Source organism: Protopterus annectens, chromosome 7.part0, assembly GCF_019279795.1.
Source record: "Protopterus annectens isolate FY-2018-M chromosome 7.part0, PAN1.0, whole genome shotgun sequence".
NCBI classification, from domain to species: domain Eukaryota; kingdom Metazoa; phylum Chordata; order Ceratodontiformes; family Protopteridae; genus Protopterus; species Protopterus annectens.
The window spans coordinates 73,836,738-73,858,983 of NC_056739.1; positions in this window are offsets into that span (position 1 = coordinate 73,836,738).

Sequence of the window (22,246 nt, forward strand, 5' to 3'; positions counted from 1 at the left end):
TCATGTGACTTAAAGTTCCTGTCTTGGAAGACTGCTTTCTTGATAGCCATCACATCAGCTGGACGGGTGTCAGAGATTCAAGCTTTGTCCATCAAACCCCCGTATTTAATCTTCCATAAGGACAGGGTTTCTCTTAGACCTAATCCATCCTTTCTTCCTAAAGTTACATCTACTGTAAATCTCAACCAGTCTATTGAGCTGCCAGTTTTCTTCCCTCAATTCTCAAACAAAACAGAGTTTAGATTTCATCAATTGGACGTGCATAGGCAATTACGATTCTACTTACACAGGACAAAACAACTACGGAAAGCTGACCAATTGTTTGTGTCTTTTTCAGAAAGTAGAGCGGGATCCCCCATTTCCAAGGTTACAATCTCCAGATGGATTTCAAGCTGTATTTCCTTTATTTACTCCTCTGCGGGCAAAGATCTACCATTCCCAGTCAAGGCTCACTCTACCAGGGCTGTTTCTGCGTCAACAGCTTACCATGCCAGACTTTCTTTGGATGATATTTGTGCTGCAGCCATGTGGGCTTCCCCACACACCTTTATTACTCATTACAAACTGGACGTGGCTTCTAGGGGCTGGGCTTCCTTTGGTTCCACAGTCCTCAGGAGTATCTTCCTTTGAGCCTCCCAAGATAGAGGTGCTAGGGACGCTATCCCATGAGTAAGAATGTAGGTCAGATTGGACTACATAACATCAAGAAGTTATGTACTCACCATAACGTTCGATGTATGTAGTCCATCTCGCCTCACATTCATACGTCCCCCTTCCTGGAGGATTTGGAGGCTGAAATTGGCGTTGAGTACCCTTCAATGGCAGTTGTTTTTTCTTATTCCCCTTGATAGTGTTCTACTGTAGTGGGTTGTTGTTATGCATGAGGTGCGATTGTGATTTTGCAGCAAACTAGATCTGGGGCTATGGAGCAGTGCAACATGGGATACCTGTTTAGTCCAGCCAATTAGAGACTTTGTGCTAGAAAATAAAAGTTGGCCGAGTCGGAGCCGATATTCATCTCCAAACCTGTGAGTAAGAATGTGAGGTGAGATGGACTACATACATTGAACGTTATGGTGAGTACATAACTTCTTGATATTCGTCTCCAAGAGTCTGATACTGACTCATGAGGGTCGGGAAGAGGAAGAAGAACTAATGGCAGAAGAGGTAGATTCCAATTTTTCCAGACATAACCTTTAGAATGATATCAGCAAAGCTATTATCCCCTTACCTCAACACAGTCACCACCAGGTATACCGCATTTAAATACTTGTTTTAATTGTGGTCAGTCTGGACATTGACAAAGTGAATGTCCAATGTCTGTACAGCAAACAAATTCACCAAATGTTCAGGTACCACAGCAAGCTGAGAGAAATTCTCCTGCATAGAATGGTGCTTTCCAGCCACCAGCGTGGCAACAAAACCACTAGGACAGCCATGAGCAGGAAGCACAGTTATTTCCCTTGGTACTGATTGACCAGGCTGGTCTTTTTGTCAATGTCACATGGCAAAATTCATCTCTCTCATTTCTTGTCAATATAGAAGCTACCAGATCTCTGATTACTTCAGCAAGTGTTGAACATCTTCCATTTTCCAAACACACAGTTAGGGGTATAGGAGTGTCTGGAGTCCCTTTAGACTATCCAGAAACAAAACCTGTCCCTATTCAAATTGGTCTGATAAAATAACAACAAGCTTTTATTGCAGGAAATTCTTCCCTTTAAATCTGTTAGGTAGAGATTTGTTATGTAACTTAAAATGCACTGTTTATTGTACACCAGATCTAGTATTTCTAGATATTCCTAGTGAACCCTTAAATTATACGTGAATAACATTTAAAGATGAAGATGGCCTTTTTGCTATTGTAACATCTAAATGATATGTAAAACATGTAAATGATATGTAGAAAATGTAAATGATATGTAGAACATGTAAATGATATGTAGAACATGTAAATGATATGTAGAAAATGTTGGCTTGGAGGAATTAAAAGTAGTGCCTCCACAGCTCTGGACTACCCATGGAAATGAGGTAGGGTTTGTAAAAGGTGCAGAACTTGTGCATATAGCACTGAAACCCTCTGAGCACCTGCCTATGGTACTTCAGCATCCTTTATCGGTAGCAGCAGAGAAAGAAATCAGACCTATTATTTCTGCCTTGTTATGACAAGTTATCATTGTCCCAACTCAAAGTTCCTGTAACAATCCTGTTTTGCCAGATAAGAAACTAGGGAAAAATACATACAGATTTGTACAAGATTTACAAGTAGTGAATGCAGTAGTAGTAGTCCCAGCTTTTCCACTACTCCATTATCCTGCAAAAATATTGAATTCTGTACCATCAGACACCAAAACTTTCTCAGTGACAAACATTTAATCTACCTTCTTTTCTATTCCTATACATCCAGATCATAAATATCTGTTTGCCTTTACATATCGAGGGTGACAGTACACTTGGTTTTTATTACAGCAGGGATATGTAGAATCACCATTTTCTCTTGAGAAATGAAAAAAACAGCTGGATGACATTAAATTTCCTTACTATAGGATTCAATCAGAGGAGGTCAGAAAAGATTGGGAAGAGAGATTAGATAAGCAATTTGCAAAGAAACAATGAGAGGACATATGCATGGCACCCGAAGATGCAATGAAGTCTAGAACATTTAGGATTTGTGCCTTGAAGTCCTTACATAGATACTTTTATACCCCAAACAGGTGCCAAATAATTTTTCCTCAGGTAAATGGCAAATGTTGGAGGTATGATGGCAAAGAAAGAGGTACCTTGGAGCATATGTTCTCAGAGTGTAATGAGTTGGGAGACTTTAAAAGTTTCCTAAATAATACTCTGTTAGGGATAATGGGCAAGCAAATGAGTGTAACTACGAATTGTTTTTGGAGCTGGGATACATGATCTGAATTCCCTAGACTGGTGACTGTCAAAAAGCAGTTACTACAAAATGGAAATCAAACCCTAAACCAATTATACATGAAGTAGTGAATATTGTGACAGAGATAAGAGAATAGGAGGTGGGATCCTTAGAAAAGGGTAGAAGTAAATTACATAGAAAAAATGAAAATTGTGGGAGCATTATATGCAGAAAAATGTTTTTGAGGAAGAATGAGGCTTAACAGAAGGGAGGAATGAACAGCATATGTAATGTTGCTTTGATTATATGGTATAGAACAATATATGCAATATATAATGTTTGTAAATATGAACTTGTTAATATGGTTTTAATTACTTTTATATAACTGTAAGTTTACCTGTGTCACAAGTGTTAATTCAGTAAAAGTGTTTAAAAAAAAAGGATTAAATTTCCTTCTGATTCTGCTCTAATTTAATATGTAAATGATTTATTCTTAGCTTTGAAAAACCCAAAATGACTGCAAGCATTATACTACTTTTTTGACAAAATTAATGGAGTTAGGCTTTAAGGTTAACAAAGACAAATTGCAGTTACGGAAATCACAAGTTCAGTACTTGGGACATCTTATTTCAGAAGGTGCTCGACAGAGCTTGCCTTCACGCATTGCAGTGATACCAACTGCACCATATCCTACTACATTAAAACATTTGCAAGCTTTCTTAGAACTAACTGGTTACTGTCGACAATGAATTTCTAATTATGCAGAAATAGTGAAACCTTTGTCAGAATTTTTGAAGAGAGGTACCTCTGAACCTTTACCCTAGCAAGGCTGTCACAAACAAGCTTTTGTACAAGTGAAAACATTACTCTTAAACCCTTCTGCACTTGGGTTGCCAGATTATTCTAAGACAGTTTTCTTGTTTTGTAGTGAAAGAAATAAAGTACCATTAAGATTATTAGCACAATGTTGAAATGATTATAGACCTATCGCTTATTTCGGTACGAATCTTAATCCTGTAGCAGCAGCCCTTCCCTGCTGCCTTAGGGCAGTGACTGCTATGGCATGCTTTGTGGAAATGATGGCTGCTGTAACTCTTTAATAACCCTTATTTACAGATTGTTTGATGTTCACCATTTAACCCTGTTTTTTTTTTTAATCCCTACAGCAGAAGAACCTCAGAATTGTGCAGCTGTTTTTTAGCACTGTGGAATGGAAATGTGTCTTCTCAAGTAGCTGAACTTGTAGCTATCACTGAAGCCTGTAAGACTGGCAAACACCAATCAGTAATACTTTTCACAGCTTCACGTTATGGTGTAGTTCATGAATGGGACACTTTCGGAAAGAATGAGAATATCTGACTTCAGAAGGAACTGTTATTAAAATGTAACTTGTGTTAGTAATTCATTTGATGTCTCATTATTGCCAAGAAAGATAGCTGTGGTTAAATGTCTCACACAACAAAATGATGATTCCTTTATAAGTAAGGGAAATAGTTTAACAGATATGGTGGTGAGACAAGCTATATTGTTTTATCCTGTTTAGGCTTTATTTTTGCACATATTGAATGAAACTAGCAACAGTTTTTCTTTGCATGAGTTGTTGTCTTTTCAGAATCAGACAGAGGACTCCAAGAAAATGAGGTTGATAAATGATGGCTACAGCCAGTCTCCGGACCTTTTGTGGCACCATGCAGATGAGCAGCTAGCAGCCCCACAAAATGTCTTAATTCAGTTGGTCAAAGCCTACAATTTACCTGATAAAAAACAGATAAAAAACCACGAAATAAACCAAAACAAACCAAAATGAACCTAGGTCAAGGAAGGAAAAAACGGCAAAGGCAGAAATAGCGTACTACTTTTTAATAAACGCTTTCATCGAAAGACTTCATCACTTGGGCAAAACTGCTTTAATAACACAGATTTCCAGTGATTGGGATGCCCCTCATCTTTCAGAAGTCGCTCAGCATTTTCTGTGTAGTTTGCTTAAAATACAGTATGTTTAAATCTGCAGCTGCAGTCTTGGGGACCACTTTGTTCCATACAGTGGGACTTTACTGAAGTACTTCAAGTGAAGAAATTTAGATATACATTGGTTGTTGTTGACAGTGACACAAAGACAGTAGTGAAAAAAACATTAACAGAATTAATCCCAAGATTTGCTCTCTCATGTTGCATTCAATCAGATCAGGGCACGTACTTTACAAGTCAAGTAATACAGCAGACTTTTAAAACTCTGAATGTGAAATTGCAGTTTCATTGTCCCTATAGACCATAAGCTTTAGGGATAGTGGAAAGAACTAACCAAACCATTAAGACCTGATTAACTAAAGTTTGCATGGAGACTGGTCTTAATTGGCCGAAGCTCTGCCCTTAGTTTTATTCAGTATGAGACGTGCAGTCAGTAGCACTACAGATTGTCCCCTCATGAAATTCTTATGGCCAGGCCCATGAGAATGCCTCTACACCCCTCCTCAAGAATTTGGAATTGTAAGCCTTTTATGAATTAATGTTCTTGTATCGAAAAGCTCTTTGTTCTGTCAAGCAGAAGTATCATAAATCCATTCTGTATGCAGAACAATGACCTATAAAACAAGAAAGTCATAAACTGCAGCTCGTAGATTTTGTCTACATTAAGGTACACTCCCAAAAAGACATGCTCAGTCTCGAAAGAACCCTACTTGGTTGCCCACAACTGCTACTGCCATCCATTATGAAGACCTCCTTACCTGGATCCATGTGTTACATGTCAGGAAGAGCCCTCCACATGACTGGCGTAACCTAGACTCCATTGAAGTCTTTCAACGTGAGCCAGCAGAACCAGTTGAAAAAACGTGGACCGGTAGTGACAGCTAATGTTGCTTTTCCATCTAGGTCAAATACAGAACTGATTGTGAATTATTTGCCAATCAGATTAAATCCGGAAGTGAATGCAGCCGAGTTACCCTTTGTACCAGCCCAGGAAGTGAAATCATGTGACTGTTACTTCATCTTGGCCTGAAGTAAACTTTATTGACTCAACATCAACAGTATTTTTTCTTGATTGTGAATCCAACATCAGTGAATCTTCATGTCTTTTAGACACTGGCATAAACAATGCGTCATCCAAACAGAATTCATTTGCAAAGTCATCTGGAGTCAGTGCTTTTGGTCGGAGATTACTGGGTGATCGATTTTATATGGACTATGAACAAATAACTCAACATTCATGTTGGCAGTTTCTTCAAAACCCTCTCCAGCCCCAACATCTTCATTTTCCTTATGGACCTATCACCGGGACAGCTACTGAGATTTTCATCACTATTTTATTTTGCTTGCTTTTGACATGTGGGACCTTAAGTACATCATCATCTGCAACCATTGGAACTGTAAGTACTGAACCATTTCTTAACAGATATGCATGCACTGTTAATATCAGAGGCAGGCATTTGCTTAAAACCGAATCGAGAACACCTGAATGGAATCCTATATTTAATACTTTTTTGCTGCCTTGTAGACCTATGCACAGACTCAATATTAGCGGCTATGGAGTTTGTGGCCCTATACCTACTACACATGATGGGGGTATTCCATTGATTCCTATACCAGAGACAGATACAGAGCTTCACACTGTATTTTGTACTATTTTTCTCACTAAAAATTGAAAGGCTAGACATGTTTCTGCACCCTTACAGTAATACTGCTTCAACTATCAATGACTGCTAGAAGACATTTTCTGTTGTAAAAATGGAACACTTTTTTGTTGGAAACAGTGTCTGCAATTTCACTTGGGAAGTTTATAATGGGCTGGAGGCTAGGTTATGGCAACATTGCATGAGTATTATTATTTTTGTGGAAACCAGGTTTATCCCTGGTTATGTACAGATGGGTCTGGTTGTTATTATAAAGGCCATGTTATACCAGCTATACAACATACGGCGGTTTTACCTGAAGGGAAAATTCATAATGCTCGTCTCAGGAGAGACATTAAAGACATTCCTAATCCAGTTGGAAAATAGATGCCTCCTGGGTTTATCATAATACTGTTCAAAAGACTGCTTTTAAAGGACTTGCTCACATAGGTCTTGGTGTCAGGATCATTTCTGGAGCAGGAATTATACCTGCTTATGGGCTAGTCAAATCTAAATAAGAGCTGAGAAAGTTGTCTAAGTTTTTAGAAATTTTAAGTAATTCCACCTTTGAGTCCATTAATTTAATTACTCAGGAGATGACTGCCATGCACAGTCTAGTGTTACAGAAACAAATGGCACTTGAATTTGCCCCTGGCTTCTAAAGGGGGTACATGCACACTCATTAAAACTGAGCACTGCTCATTTATTCCTAATAATACTGGTGCTATTCATAGCTGTTTAGAAATAGTTCAAAAAGTTGCTGAACTTTCACATGCAAAGAAGATGATGGTTTCTAGTGGACATGGTTAACCAATCTTTTCTCCAGACGGGGAAGAGGTATTTTGATGTTCTTTATGCTCATAGCTATTCTAGATTCATAGGTAAGTGCTAGGCTAGCTGTGGGCCATTTTTTAAACAAAAAAAATCTTTATTGAATTCTCACTTATGACATAGGCAATTATACACTTATATAAATGAAAACAAACGATATTGGCATATTTTCAGTTGCATCATTGTGAGCCATTTTAAGCCTAGCCAGTTTCCCTTTTTGTGCTCAAAATAACTTATACCATGTGGTTATAGATTGGCCTTACCCGTCCCTTGGTTGATAATTGCATTTTACGCTTAATAAGAAAAACTGGACTCAAACCATAGATAATTTGAGGGGACGCATGCATGGGATAAAGCATTTAGAAGTTGCCTCTGTCTGCTAGTAGTACAGCAGGAAGTCCTGGGTTAAATTTTCTCTTCTCTATCCATAGATCTAAGTTGAGCTTGAAAATTATAGGAATGAACTTTATTTTATACGGATGGGGAGTGTGTTGTATAGCAGTGGTATCCTCTGCAAAATATACCTGCTCTCTAAACTGTTCTGTTGATATTGCAGAATAGGTTTAGATCCTTAGACTGAATATTTCTGATGCCATTTGACCTGCTGATGTGCAGTAAATCCTTTAGTAATGGGTCAGAGAATGTCTTGTATGCCAGACACAGACTACCTCTTTTAGCAGTCTGTAGTGTACCTATAATCATATTATTAGACCTTATCGTATTCCTGTTAAAAGCTTGTATTCTTAAGCTATTAGAATCCAGGAGTACCAATTTAGAAATTAATCCGATTAAATCAATACCACTGACCATATCAGATAAAAATCATAGTACATTAGAAGATGAAAATAAAGTGTTGCAAGATTTTAGCAGAGTGTATGATAATATGTATAAGGGGAAATGTAAAAACAAATGCGGAAATGGAAAATGTGCAACTGAAAATCTTTTACAGTATTCAGATTATGTTTTTATTCCATCAAGACATCAACATGTTTTTTATTGCTAATAAGACTATATTTTTGAAACAACTGCATGCATTTTTTGCATCAGGGACAGAAGGAAATTGCTTGTGAAGAGTGCCTGATAGCAAGTGGAAAAGTGTCCACTCATCTGAGAACCTATAGTTATTGTCCAGTCATAAAATAAATATATGATTTAAGTGATGCTTTACAGCACCAGATCGGGAATGTGAAGGGAAAGGCGTACAGAGAAGGAGAAATGTTAGAGTGTTTATTTGATTTTAATATGCTTTCCTTACAAGATGGATTTCTGAGTGTTTTTGAGTATGTATCTGATGATTTACGTCCTGCCAAATATATACAATACTAGCATGGCAACGTTTATAAAATGCTGTTCTTTGTGGAAAGTTCTTTTATGGAATTCGGAACTCGTGCCTGATACGGAAAGTTATAAACATAGAATCAGGAGACCTTACTTAGTGGAATTACTGCTGTAGTGTTCATTTTTCATTGGTCAGTGGTTGTTGTCAAACTGATACAATAATGTGCTGTAATCAGAAAAGTTATAAATAAAGTATGATTTTGCTGTTCGAGGAAGCAGGATCTTGATTTCCTAGACTCCCAGGAATGTACATTTCTTTGCAATAAAAGAGATTATTTTCTTCTGAACTGTGTCATGTGAAAGTTATATGGTACCTTAATACCACCCATTCCATTAATATTCAGGAATTTGCTAATAATCCAGAAGGACTCCATTAAGATAGGGCTGGTGACTCCCTTTGGCTCAGGCAACACTGGTTCTCCCTCATAGCTCTCAACCTCTTAAGAGGTCAGTGTGGAACACACAAACTAACAATGTGTGACAAACATCCAAAATGTGGAACACCCTGTTTTCGTACTACGTGAAAATGTACCATTTCCATGGCACCTGGTTAAAGTGGGCTTTGCATGAAGTTCAAGTACATAGCCAAAAATTAACACTATACATTTCTAAAAATTCTATAAAAACACAACTTGTAATTTAAATCAAACTTGTTTATAATGTTCAATACCATAAATTAGCAAATGCAAAATAGAACTACCAGAGAGTATCAAACTAAAATCAAAACTACTACTATACAGAATCAAAGTAAAACTGCCCATAAATACCATTTCCTACAATATTGCATTGCTCTAAATGTCTGCTAAACACTACTCTGCTATATGTTTTACACAGCAAACAATTTTACATCTGTACATTGCACTATATCTATGGACATATGTATTTAATGTACTTTAGATGCACACTCCTTATTGTATGCTGCTGTACATAACTGGTCAAGAATATATCACAAAATGTTCTGCGTACTGCATAGCACCCCTAAAACTTCAAATGTCTTCACCTGTGCATTAAAAGAAAAACTGCTACTCTGTAGATCAACTGAAATGAAATTCTGCATGACTAAAACAGTCAGCTTGTTGCAACACTGTTTGCCAAGATACTTGCAATATTGTACCACAGCACATCTAATTGCAAAATTGTATTTATTTATTTTTATTTTATATTTGTTAACCGGGAGGGTCCGACTAGACACAGGTCCATTTTCAGCAGAGACCCGGGGAGAAAAGCTCCATGTTACACTATTAGCATTTATACAGTTCTAAGCAATTCTTAAGAACAAATTTAGGTGTTGCATTATTTAAAGTAGTCCAAAATTGAAAACTTACACAGCATATGATGCATCTGTTAGAACAAACAATTAAATTAAAAATTTTTTTTTTTTTTTTTTAGATACATTCTCATTCACAATACATTTATACATTTACATTTGTAGAGACACACATATATATATATATATATATATATATATATATATATATATATATATATACTCACACCCACACATCAAAAGTATAGGTATTGAAGTAAGACCAAGATGAGAATATGAAGAGCTCTGATAAGGTTTATACCTTTCTGAGATACAGATTATAGCCTATATCAGGTACAGATTTTAATAGTGTAGTGTACAGGTGTTAGCATGTTCATCCTATTGTACTGATGCTGAGTTTGGATGAATAAGCAAGGATATTAGCAGGGCTATGTAAGGAAAATGTTAGAGAGTAGCAGAATCCTTGCAACTGTGCATAGTTATTGTTTACCCTGGGGAGTAGCAAGAGCAGAGCCAATTGTTTGAATAATGGGATTTCAGGAGGTATTTGAATTGGGTACTAGAAGTAGTGGTAGTTATATGGCTTGGGAGTAAGTTCCAGTTGTGGGCTATTGTGCAGGTAAAGAGAGATTTTCCTGCTTCATTTTTATGTCTGATTACATGAATGAGGTTTTGGCTGCTGGATCTTAGCACTCTAGTGTTGTTGTGGGGCTGAATTAATAGCTGGAGTGCAGGTGTTTTCTTAGGGTAGTAGTAGAGTTTATGTGCTACTGAGACTTGATTAAGTCGTAGTAGCTGAGGAAGCTCCAGCCACTTGAGTTGCAGTAGGGAATGACAATAATGGGACCTATTTGTGGAGTCTGTAGCAAACTTGGCAATCTTGTTGTAACATGATTCCATTTTGCGAAGTTCAGTAAGGTGAAGATTAGTTAGGATAGGGGAGGCATAAAGAAGGATGGAGAGGACGTGGGTTCTTGCAGTAGTGGCTTTGGTCTGTTTAGTCATGAGCTTCTTGTTTCTATAGAGGAGTCCTAATTTTCTGTTCATCTTTTTGATGGTTTGCGCTATGTGGATATCAAATTTCAGGTGATTATCAATCTCTACTCCTCGTAGTTTTGTGTGGTTGGTTGGTGTGATTTGAATATTATTTTTGGAGTTTATGATGAGGCTATAGTTTAAGTTCGATGATCTTCCAGGGGTAAATAGGATTAGTTTTGTTTTTCTTGGGATTGAGAAGTAGTTGTATGTTAGAAAACCAGGTTTCAGCTAGAGTAAAGTTATTTTGGGTAAGGGTATGTAGTTCCATTATGCTGGGGGCAGCACATATTATGGTGGTGTCATCAGCATATTGTACTACTGAGGCAGTGGGCAGGGAAGAGGAGATGTCATTAGTGAAAAGAGAGAACAACAGTGGGCCAAGGATTGATCCTTGAGGGACTCCTATGGACAATGGTAAGAGGGGGGACAGCTTTTCTTGCCAGCGGACTGCTTGTTGGTGTTCTGATAGGTAGCTGTTGAGCCATAGTATAGTGGAGGAGCATATGTTTAGAATAGATGTGCAGTAAGGTGAAGATTAGTTATCAATAGACTCCTTTCTCCAGGTACTGCTAAAACTCCCTCCCCACTAAATGCCAACCCTGACACCCCTCTTCAAACTGCAAATACTTTTAACTCATTCTTCTCTGATACTATTCAATCTCTCGCTAGACAATTAAATACTAATAACTTTTATCCTCCTAACAATCACTTAAACTCTACCTGTAGCTTCTCTTTACAACCCATCTCTACCTCTTCCATCTTCAAACTACTTCTTAAACTAAAACCTTGTACTCCCTCTGCTGACAAGCTCCCTCCCCTATTTTTACAAAAAGCAGCCAAAGAAATTGCTTACCCAATTACTTTACTCATAAATAGAACCATCCAAGAAGGAACCATCCCTCATATCTGGAAAATCTCTCATATTATCCCACTACATAAAGGTGGTAACTCTATTGACTATTCCAACTTCAGACCTATTGCTCTTCTCTCTCCATTAGCAAAAATTATGGAGAAATGTATACATCAGCAACTGGTACAGTACCTATCTCTTCACAATATTTTAGCTAACTGTCAGCATGGCTTTAGACCTCACCATAGTACTACCACTGCCCTCCTTTCCTTTGCAGATACCATTAACAGCAATCGCAACAAGAACCTACTCTCTTCTGCCCTATTCATTGACCTCTCTAAAGCTTTTGACATGGTCAACCACTCTTCTCTAATTAGCATTCTCAAATCCCTCTCATTTGATAGCCATGCCATCAAATGGTTTACATCATACCTCAGTAACAGACAACAAGCCGTTCTTTGGGAAAACCATATCTCCTCCTTACTACCCATTGCAATTGGTGTCCCTCAGGGCTGTATCCTTGGTCCTCTCCTCTTCTCCCTCTATATTAATGATCTCCACTCTGTAATTCCTCAAGCTACCTGCATTCAATATGCAGACGACTCTACTATCATTTGTTCAGCACCCACCTCCTCTGATCTAACCACTCTAACTCAAACTACATTCAACACTGTAGAAACATGGTTTACTAGACGGTATCTACTTCTCAATGCCAAAAAAAACAAACTTCTCCTCTTCACCCCCACCACTCGTACCTCTCCACTTAACTTCTCTATCTACTCAAACAACAACACTATCATCTCTCCTGACTCCACAACAAAACTACTAGGAATTACCATTGATAACAATCTCTCTTTTGACCAACACATCAGCAACACCATCAAAACTGTTAACAGAAAAATTGGATCATTATACCGTATAAAACCATTTCTTACCCCATCAACTAGAGCTACTATTGCTCACTCCCATCTTATATCTACTCTCTTCTATGCCTCTCCTATCTTCACCAACCTTAAAAAACTAACCTAAACAAACTAGCAACTTGCTATAATAACACTGCCCGCTTCGCCACTGGTAACCCTTTTAGAACACATCACTGCCTCAATTTGAAACAGTTAGGCTGGCTGGAACTACAAAACTATCTTAATATTTCACAACTTACAATTGCCCACAAATTACTGTACCAACCTAGTAACACCCCTATACTTTCACAACTTCTACTCCATTATAACAATCTCACCTCTCTTCGTTCCTCCTGCAAACTTATGACCAAACCCATAAAGGCCCACAACTTAGCTGGTGACTCTCTTTTCACCAATACTGTAGGCAGAGTATGGAATTTGCTGCCTAAAGAGTTAACACTAATCTCATCCCTACCTCTCTTCAAACAACAAATCAAACTACATTTCCAAAACCACTGGCTCTGTTCTTGTAGTACTCCAGGCTAACTTCCCTCTCCCTACTCTCTCCTAACCTTTAACCCTTCATTTTGCCTGAAAACTAACTTCTACCCTGCTTCTTTTCCCTGCTGTCCTCTTATGCTCTGACCTACTTCTACTATCTCTCCACCTCGTCTTGACTGTCTTTTTTCTTCTCCTCTCTTACTTACTGACTCTTGCCTTGTGCCATTATTTTCTTTCCTTCATACTCCTTCTACTTCTCTTCCCTTCCGAGCTTTTACTGTAATCTACATGGCTGATGCCTTACTGCATAACCGTATGTATTAGGTAAACTTGCTTTGAAATCGACAGAACATTGTGTATGAGTTTAAACTTTTGAGTTCCTTTAATGTATGCTGATTTTATTAACTAGTTGATTTAAATGTATATTTTTATGTGTAAGTCTTTATTAACAATTTGTCTATCTGTCTTGGTTATGTTATGTGTGGAGCTTTTCTCCCCGGGCCTCTACTGAAAATGGACATATATCCAGCTAGACTAGCCCGGTCAACAAATGTAAAATAAAATAAAAAATAAAATAAAAATAAAAATGTAGTTCTATGTACTTTTGCCTTAGAGTAGTATTTTTATCTTTGTGAGATGCTATCCAGATTTTGTCCCTTTTTTTCCTTGTACTCGTTGTCTCTTTGGTTAACCATGGGGCATGGTAGGTTTTTGGCCTAATAGTTCTGGAGGGTGCATGACAATCTAGGATTCGTAGGAAGGTCGAGTTAAAATACTATACTGCTTCATCGAGAGGTATGTGCTTGAGGTGGAACCAATTGTAACAACTTAGTGCCTTATTAAAGTCATTGGCTATGAAGTTTATTTTATTATGTATTACTCTGAGGATAGGTAGGTTGGGCAGATGGTGGGTTCTGTTCCTGATTAGGTAGGTGGGTTGATGGTCACTTAGACTGTCAGGAAAACAGCCTGATTGTTGTACAAGAGTGGGGTGGGATACCAGAATCCAATCCAAAATGGATTGACATTTGGTTGTTTTGTCAGTCGTAGTGGGGGTAGTTATTATTTGGGTGAACCCATGGAGGTTGATGTGATCTGAGGGATAGTGGTTGGAGCAGTTGACCCAGTCTATGCTAAAGTCACCTAGTAGTATGGTTTTGTAAGGGAGAGAGTGTGAGAACCAATTTAACAGGTTTTCCATTATAGGAAAGTTATTACCTGGTAGGAAGTAGGCACCTGCAATTATTATTTGTCTGTTGGTGTTTAGTTTAAATTTGGCAAGGATAAGTTCTATCTTGTTGATTTCTTCATTATTATAATCAACTAGTTCTAGGGTGAGGTGATTTTGAAATAGAATTGCTACCCCTCCACCCTTTTGTTCCTGTTCTGTCTCAACATATGATATCATAACCTGAGGCTATGATCTCATTATTGTGGTGATCAGGTTTGAGCCATGTTTCTGTTATTACCACTATGTCAGGTTTATACAAGGCTAATAAGGCATGCGGGTCATGAATTTTGTCCAGTACACTTCATACTTTTATATTTAAAAAGAGAGATGATTTGGGTTTGTAGAAGGGGGGATTTGGTAACTGTATTTCAGCTTTTTCTGTTGGGATGGGGCCAGGGTTTGGGTGTTTGTCTCCACAGCAGGAGAGTTTTTGCAGTAGGATTAAGTAGAGTTTGACTAGTTTATCAAGAATTTTAGATAGCTTGTGTGAGGTGTGAGGGTTTGTTTTTACTGATAACTTATTGTAAAAGAGGGATGGGGTTTGAAAGGAGGCATTGTTGGGGGTTGTTATAGGAAAGTTTTTTAGTAGTGTGTGGTTAGCTATGGGTTCGGTTTGCCATGGGGATGGAAAAGTGATATGTAGTTAGGTTCACTGACAATGGAAATAACCGTTGCTAGGATGTACAAATATATTGTTATCTTACAAGGGTAAGCATATTATGACTATTGAAAAAAAAAGACATGTTTTCCAAATTTGATGTATTTATTTATTTTTTACTTTCTCTCTTTGTAACTTATCAGGGCAACACTTTCAATGTGATTGTTCAGCCATAATCTACTACCTTAACACATGTATTAACTAGATGTCTGTAAAAATTAAAAATAACTTCTATTTCTTAAAATGTATTATTAAAACAAATAATTTTTGCAGATATGTGGTTAACAGACATGTTAGGGAACTGGATTACAGCTAAATAATCGCATTGAAAGTGTTGCCCCGATAACAGAAAAGTACCTATAATCATATATGTCTAAGTGGGGAAGATTTTCTACTTAGTGCCATTCCAAGCATCAGAATCTTTTAAAGATCCAGCTGCCTCTGGTTTTTCATTATTCGTGTGAGTTGTTGTCTGCTGGCCTTTCTTACTGTTCTGTAACAACTTATCTGTCAGTCATTTTTACTTGTCTGCCCATGGATCCCTCATTTCTTCCTATTCCCAAGTCACACAGTTTTTGAAAGGGGTTTTATATATCCATCCACATAGAAAAAAGTTGGTTGCTTCTTGGGATCAAATTTTTTTGTGCTTGAGAAGCTTACTGTTTTTCCTTTTCATCAAGCTCATCTTATGGTGAGTCAACCCTAGCTCATTTTCTGTAGAGATCAAATGCGATCATTTCCAGAATTGAGTACTGTAGCAATTGCTGTGTAGTCCCTTATCATAAAGAATTTTTTAGTTTTTCAGCCTCATATGCCCCAATAATGATTTATTACACTGCCTCACCAATGTGCTCACCCCTGGTCCTGGACTGCAGCACTTCCTGATTGTACGTCATCATGGTCTTTGCATTAATGATGTACAGTTGGGTCTGTGCTGCAGTTTGTCTTTCACTTAATTGGTGGGGAAAGAAAAAAAAAACTGCATTTGATCATCTCAGTAGCCATCTGCAAGATTAATAGCTAAAATTTGAATTTGCAGCAGAGAAAGTGCCCTTCTGAAACAAATAAGTAAGCACGTAAGTAAATACACTGAAACATTACTTTAAAATGTAAGTAAATAATCATTTGGTTCCACAGTGTGACTGTCATTTCATATATCTATCAACCTGTTAGCTCAAGGAATTGGGAGAAAGCCGAAAATATGAGGAGGGAAAGGCCCAAGAATATTTTAATGACTGTTTTTTTTTTTCATTTTTAAACTTAGAAACTTGCTAGACTAACAGGTGTTGTGGTACCATGCACTTTCCGAAGGATATATAGTGTGAAACTGAATTGTGTATCACTCTTTGTGTTATTTACTTCAATAGTTGATAGAATAACAGGTTTTGTGAATTATATAAACATACTGCAGCATGCCACTCAAGCTGCGGGTATTGAATGTAGGTAGAAAGGCTCTTGGTAAGTAGATACTTGCAACTGAAAATCTGGACATTGAATTAACCTGAAATTTAAGTACCAAATAGCCAGGGGAACTCCCAGGGTTTTGCAGGGGGGTGCAAACCCAGAACCCCCCCCCCACTCAGCCCCCTCCACACAGCCCCCCCAGCCATTCCAGTATCCCATTACTTGGCTATTTCTCCCCAGTTGCCATAAACACTGTTCAAAACTCTCAGTGTGCATACTGTTTTATGCTTTACTTCTACAACAATTACAGATAATTGGATTTAATTTAAAACTTTTATTTCAAATTTTATAGCACAAACACTGATAGACATTTGCTAAACAAAACAATAGTCTTGCAATAAAAACAGGCTTAGCATTAAAACTTCTCTACTTTTGAAACTCACATTCACTGAAACAACATTGAAACACACATTCAAAGAAAATGCATCTGGCCAGTGACAGGTTAACTTCACCTTTGGGCTGTTTTCAATCATAGGCCCCTTGCACACATTTTTAGGACCATGCAAAAGTTCTTTGATTCACCTTCCTGACTGTATTAATTATAATATATAATAAATGAATTAAATCCCCTATATAATACAGCACCACTTGTTAGAGTGTGTTTTAAATTTATAGATTTGAACGTTTTTCCAGTAAGCAATGAAACAAAACATATGAACCAATAATGGCAAATTGCCCAATTCAGTACATTTAAACCATAAACGGACACTCAAACTTCTGTCATTACAGTCCACCAATATCAGTCAATATGCACAATTTCTGCAGAAGTAAAAGTCATCTGAATAATTCCACATTAAAGAGATCTGAAACTAATGAAGAGGTTGTTACCAGAAAACAACTTTATATTTCAGTGTTTCATCTACAAATCCAGGGCTCGCTGCCCTTAAAGAATAAATTGCTGATGTTACATTAAAAAATGGTAAGCTAGTATATTGGAATAGGAAATATGTGGCAAGCTAAAAACAGGTTCATAGTTACTAGGCATCTTATCCAAAGGAGGACATACTCAGTACTGCAGCACCCCACCCCCTTAAAATACAAATCTGCATGCTGGGGGAGTAGAACCAACAGCCCTCTACATCAAGATGCAAGTATGCTACTTGCTGTGCTACTAACACTGCTTTAAAATTCTATACTACAATAGCGATACCATTTGCTAAACAAAACAGTTGCAGATTTTAAGCAGACTTATCCGGAGCAGCAGAAAACTTTTCCCTTGAACCTCCAATTACTTGAAAATGCACTTGAAAATAAATTCCACCTGCTAACTCTAAACAGGGCATTTCACTCTCTCTCAAACACACACCTCAACCTATTAGTGCAAGAAATCTGTACACATTTGAAAGGATGCTAATAAGTATGAGTTGTTTCTAAGTCAATTGATTTAATGATTGTTAGAACCAATGGAAGGATTTTATTTTAAATAGTTTGGTAATGTGGGTGACACTATGACAGTCTGAGGAAGCATGGTGGATCCATGTGAAAGCGTTTACTGGCCTACTTTGTATTTTCTTTGTTTCTTTTGTTAAAATTAAAGTTTTATTTAGCCTGAGCTGTGCTGCTGTACTTGTGGGATTTTTTACTTGGAAATCTGTACAAAGCCTAAAATAAATAGGGACAGATTATAAATATTGTTCTCGTGAACTTAAACATTTGCTAGAATAACAGGATTTGTGTTAGTATCCATTTTTCTAAAGTATATAACATCTAAAACTCAAATGTCTGTTATTATTTAGCAACTTCAATCCTTTTTAGGAGGAATTTGGGGCAAAATTCTGGACATTCTGCAAAAACCTGGACAGCTGTGGGGAATGCTACCTCCCTGTTATGCACACACACACACACACACACACACACACACACACACACACACACACACACACACACACCTCTTAAACACTTAAACACACACATACACACACCTACCTCTCACTTGTACCTTTGTCCCCAGTCCAAACGTCCTCTGGAATTCAAATTCTGCACAGACGTGGAAGATGAAGATGTAAACCATTGGTCACACAGACACAGAAGCATCTGTGTGACTAGATGCAAAGGGCATTGTTAAAGAAGAACACCCTTAAAAAAATATGTATTTCCTTTTATTTAAAAGAAAATTAATTTCCCAGCCAGCCAGTTCCAGGGGGGTGCAAATCCACCCTCTTGCACCTGTCTGCGGGCGCCCTTGCAAATATCACCTAACTTGTCTCGCTTCCAGCAGGGATGTGGGGTGCAGCCTAGAAATAAGTTTGAGTAACAGAGCACAGCAAAGAAAACTATAAGTGCATTATCATGAAAACAGCATTGAATATGTAGAATTCGATGAACTGTATTTCCAAATTCTTCTACATGTCATTTTTATTTTATGTTATTCATCATTTATTTACCAGGAAAGTCCAACTGGGACAGAGCCCATTTTCAGCAGAGGCTTGGGGAGAAATGCTCCACATGCATGTCTTTGAATGTGGGAGAAAAACAGAGCACCCAGGGGAAACCCACACAAATACAGAGAGGACATGCAGATTCCTCACAGAAGGCACCCGAGCCAAGAATCGAACCAGAGAACCTCTTGCTGTGAGGTCAAAATGCTAACCGCTGCAACAATGCATTGCCCATTTATTTTTCCTTCAGAAAGATGCATGTCCTCTTTAAATTGTTGTTGTTGTGTACTGTGCTTTTTTGAATACTAGACAGCTTCACATGGGATGATGGTGATTCAGAAAATTATGTGAAGGGTTATATCAAGCCTGACAGTAGGGTCATACTATCTATCCTTCACCAAAAATGATGCTACAATATGAACAAAACATTATTGACTTTAAGAATTGGCTTAGTTTCTGGTGTCATTCCAAGGGGTTATAACATTTGTCTGCATAGGAGGATATGGTCACCAGACCATGTTGCTTTGCCAAGAACAGTCTGCACTGGTCCTCTCTAAGTTTTTGAATATTGGCTAAACTATTGCCCCCCCCATAGTGCCCTTTTTAGTCAATGTCAAACTGACAAAACTTTTGACATAACCAGGCCAACCCAAGACAAACTAAGGGTGTTAATGCCCAATGTCAGGAGTCTAAACAAGAAGGTCCACTTCCTGCAGGATCTCAACACCAAAGAATGTGGACATCTATACGTTAGAGAGATATGGTTTACAGCTGAGGAGAACATTTAGGCCAGCTACAGCACAGGCAGGGAGCAGTAGAAGAGGGGTCTCAATCTATACCACTAACAAACTCACCTCAAGACTACTCAGACAGGATAATGCTCTTGATCTTCTCCATGTCCAGATTTTCATAGAAAAAGTCCCATATAATATCCTTGCAAGCTATAGGTCAACCTCAATGCACAGACAGGAACAAAAAATGGAGACGTTTTGATCTAGATTAGTGATAAGTAAACCTCTAGGTTGATTAAACAGGACAATGCCTTGGAGTTTATCCAAGTGCAAATCACCATAGATAAAATCCCTTACCATATCCTAGCAAGCTAGAGGTTACCCTCTATGTCCCTAGAATCCCATAGTTTGTACCTAGACCTACTGGAGACACTCACCATTAAACCAAACATTTTATTCATGGGAGACGTTAACTACCCCTCAATACACTGGGAAATATATGCTGCCTCAAACTCGCAGGCATAACGGTTCCTGGACTTTATTAGCAAAACATACCCTTGATCAGACAATGCACACACCAACCAGAGGTTGAAACATGCTAGACCTGGTACTCACCAATATGGGAGAGCAATGCACACATCCCCAGTGTCACTGCCTAACTGGTGAGGTTGGACCACAAGGCTGTCTCCTTCAAAATAAAAATCAACTTGATAACCCCAACAAATCTTGTAACAGCTAAGAGCTATTCCAAAGCAAACTGCAGCCTATAAAGCAATGGTTTGTCAAAAGTCAATGCCCCTCATAACACTAAGTTCACAGCAACCTATGCAGAATTGCCACAGAGACTCTATGAAACCATGTAAATGGTTGTATAGAGGTTGTTGTACCTACTAGAAGTAAGACCAAAACAAATTCTAAAAGCAAACCACACTGGTGGAATCCTAACCTTAATCGGGCATATAACAAAAGGAAAAAAAGGCTAAAATCAGGAAGAGTTACTCCCATAATAATAAGAGCTCTCTAATTAAACTAATCAGGAAACTAAGAGGCATACCTCTCAACCTCTTAATGCAAGAAATCTGGACAAAGCCAAAACTAATGGGGGACAAAGGTCAAAAACGGACAAGTATAGACTTGTTAGAGCTTTACTTGTGTAGAGCATTTATTGTTAGAATATTATTTCTTTGCTGCTCACTTTATTATTGCATTTTTTAAAAAATGCCTAGTTATTAGTGTGTACATTTCTCACATATTGGTTTAGAATGTGTTATACCACTTAATTGGTATCAGTATTCCTATATATTTGCAACTGCATTAATCTGTTGAATGTGATAACTGACAAAACTTTGTCTTAATTTACACATTATCACAAAGTGAGGCATATATCTGTGTATAGATTACCTAGTTTTTCTTTTCTTTCCACTCCTCTGTTAGCAGCTTTTTATCTTTTGTATTTTTTTCTTAACAGTTGCTGTATTTTGTGTTAATATTGATTATTTTTCTTCCCAGCTTCTCCTTTTAAGTCTAGTTTCCCTAGATCCCCACCAAGTCAAGTTTGATCTATTGGCCTGCAGTGCTCTTTAACAGAACCGGGCAACCTTGGGATGAGTGTTATTTTCAAAATATACAAAAAATATGTTTTATCCTCCGAACAAAATTAATTGCTAGTCCTTGTTTAATTTCTATTTTTAAGTAAAGCACTCAATCATGAACGTTAGCTTGCCCCCTCCCCATACTGTACTTCCTAACAGCAGTCTCCCTTTGCAAGCTGTTTCAGCTATTTGAAAGCCCTGCTGTTTTTCTAGTATTACTAAACCCTTTCTCCTATAACTTGTGGTCTTTCTAAGTCCCACATACTCCTGGTTACAAGTGTTTATTTTATTTCAAAAGAAAGTTATGCAAAACAAGTAAGTCCAAAGTACCTACTGATTTTTCTGATTGTTTCAGAACATTAGCTGCCCCCATTCTGTACTTCTATCTGCAGTCTGTCTCTATATGCTGTACTATTTGTATGCTCTGCTGTTTTTCTACTTCTACTAAACCATTTATTTTATAAATTCTTGTCTTCCTAATTTCCACATAACTCCTTGGTAAAATTGGCTTATTTTATTTCAGTAAGACAGGTATGTAAAACAAGCATGTCATAGTACCTACTGCCTTTTCTTATTGTTTCTGTAGATTTGCATATCTGTGACATCAGGGCCAGCCCTTTTCATCATACTATTGGCTATCCACCACTTTTCTGGTCTATTCTGATCCTCCCCTTCCCCACAAGAACAATTGCAGCCTAATCAGGGCCAGCCCTTTTCATTACAACCTATAAACCTACTGATAGTCTTCCTTCATCTATTGCCCGCTACGCTCCCCTCCCTCTCCCCAATTCCCATCCGCCCCCAGTGGTCCTACCTTTATTACAAACAGTAACCACTTCCACCCTTCAAACAACCTATAACATCACTACATCTATACTTCCTCCTACTCAGCTAATATGTACAAGCACATCATACCTATACTCACTCCATGCACACTCCTTGCATACATCACATTTTACCAAACCTCCACCATTCCCGCACTCAACCACTA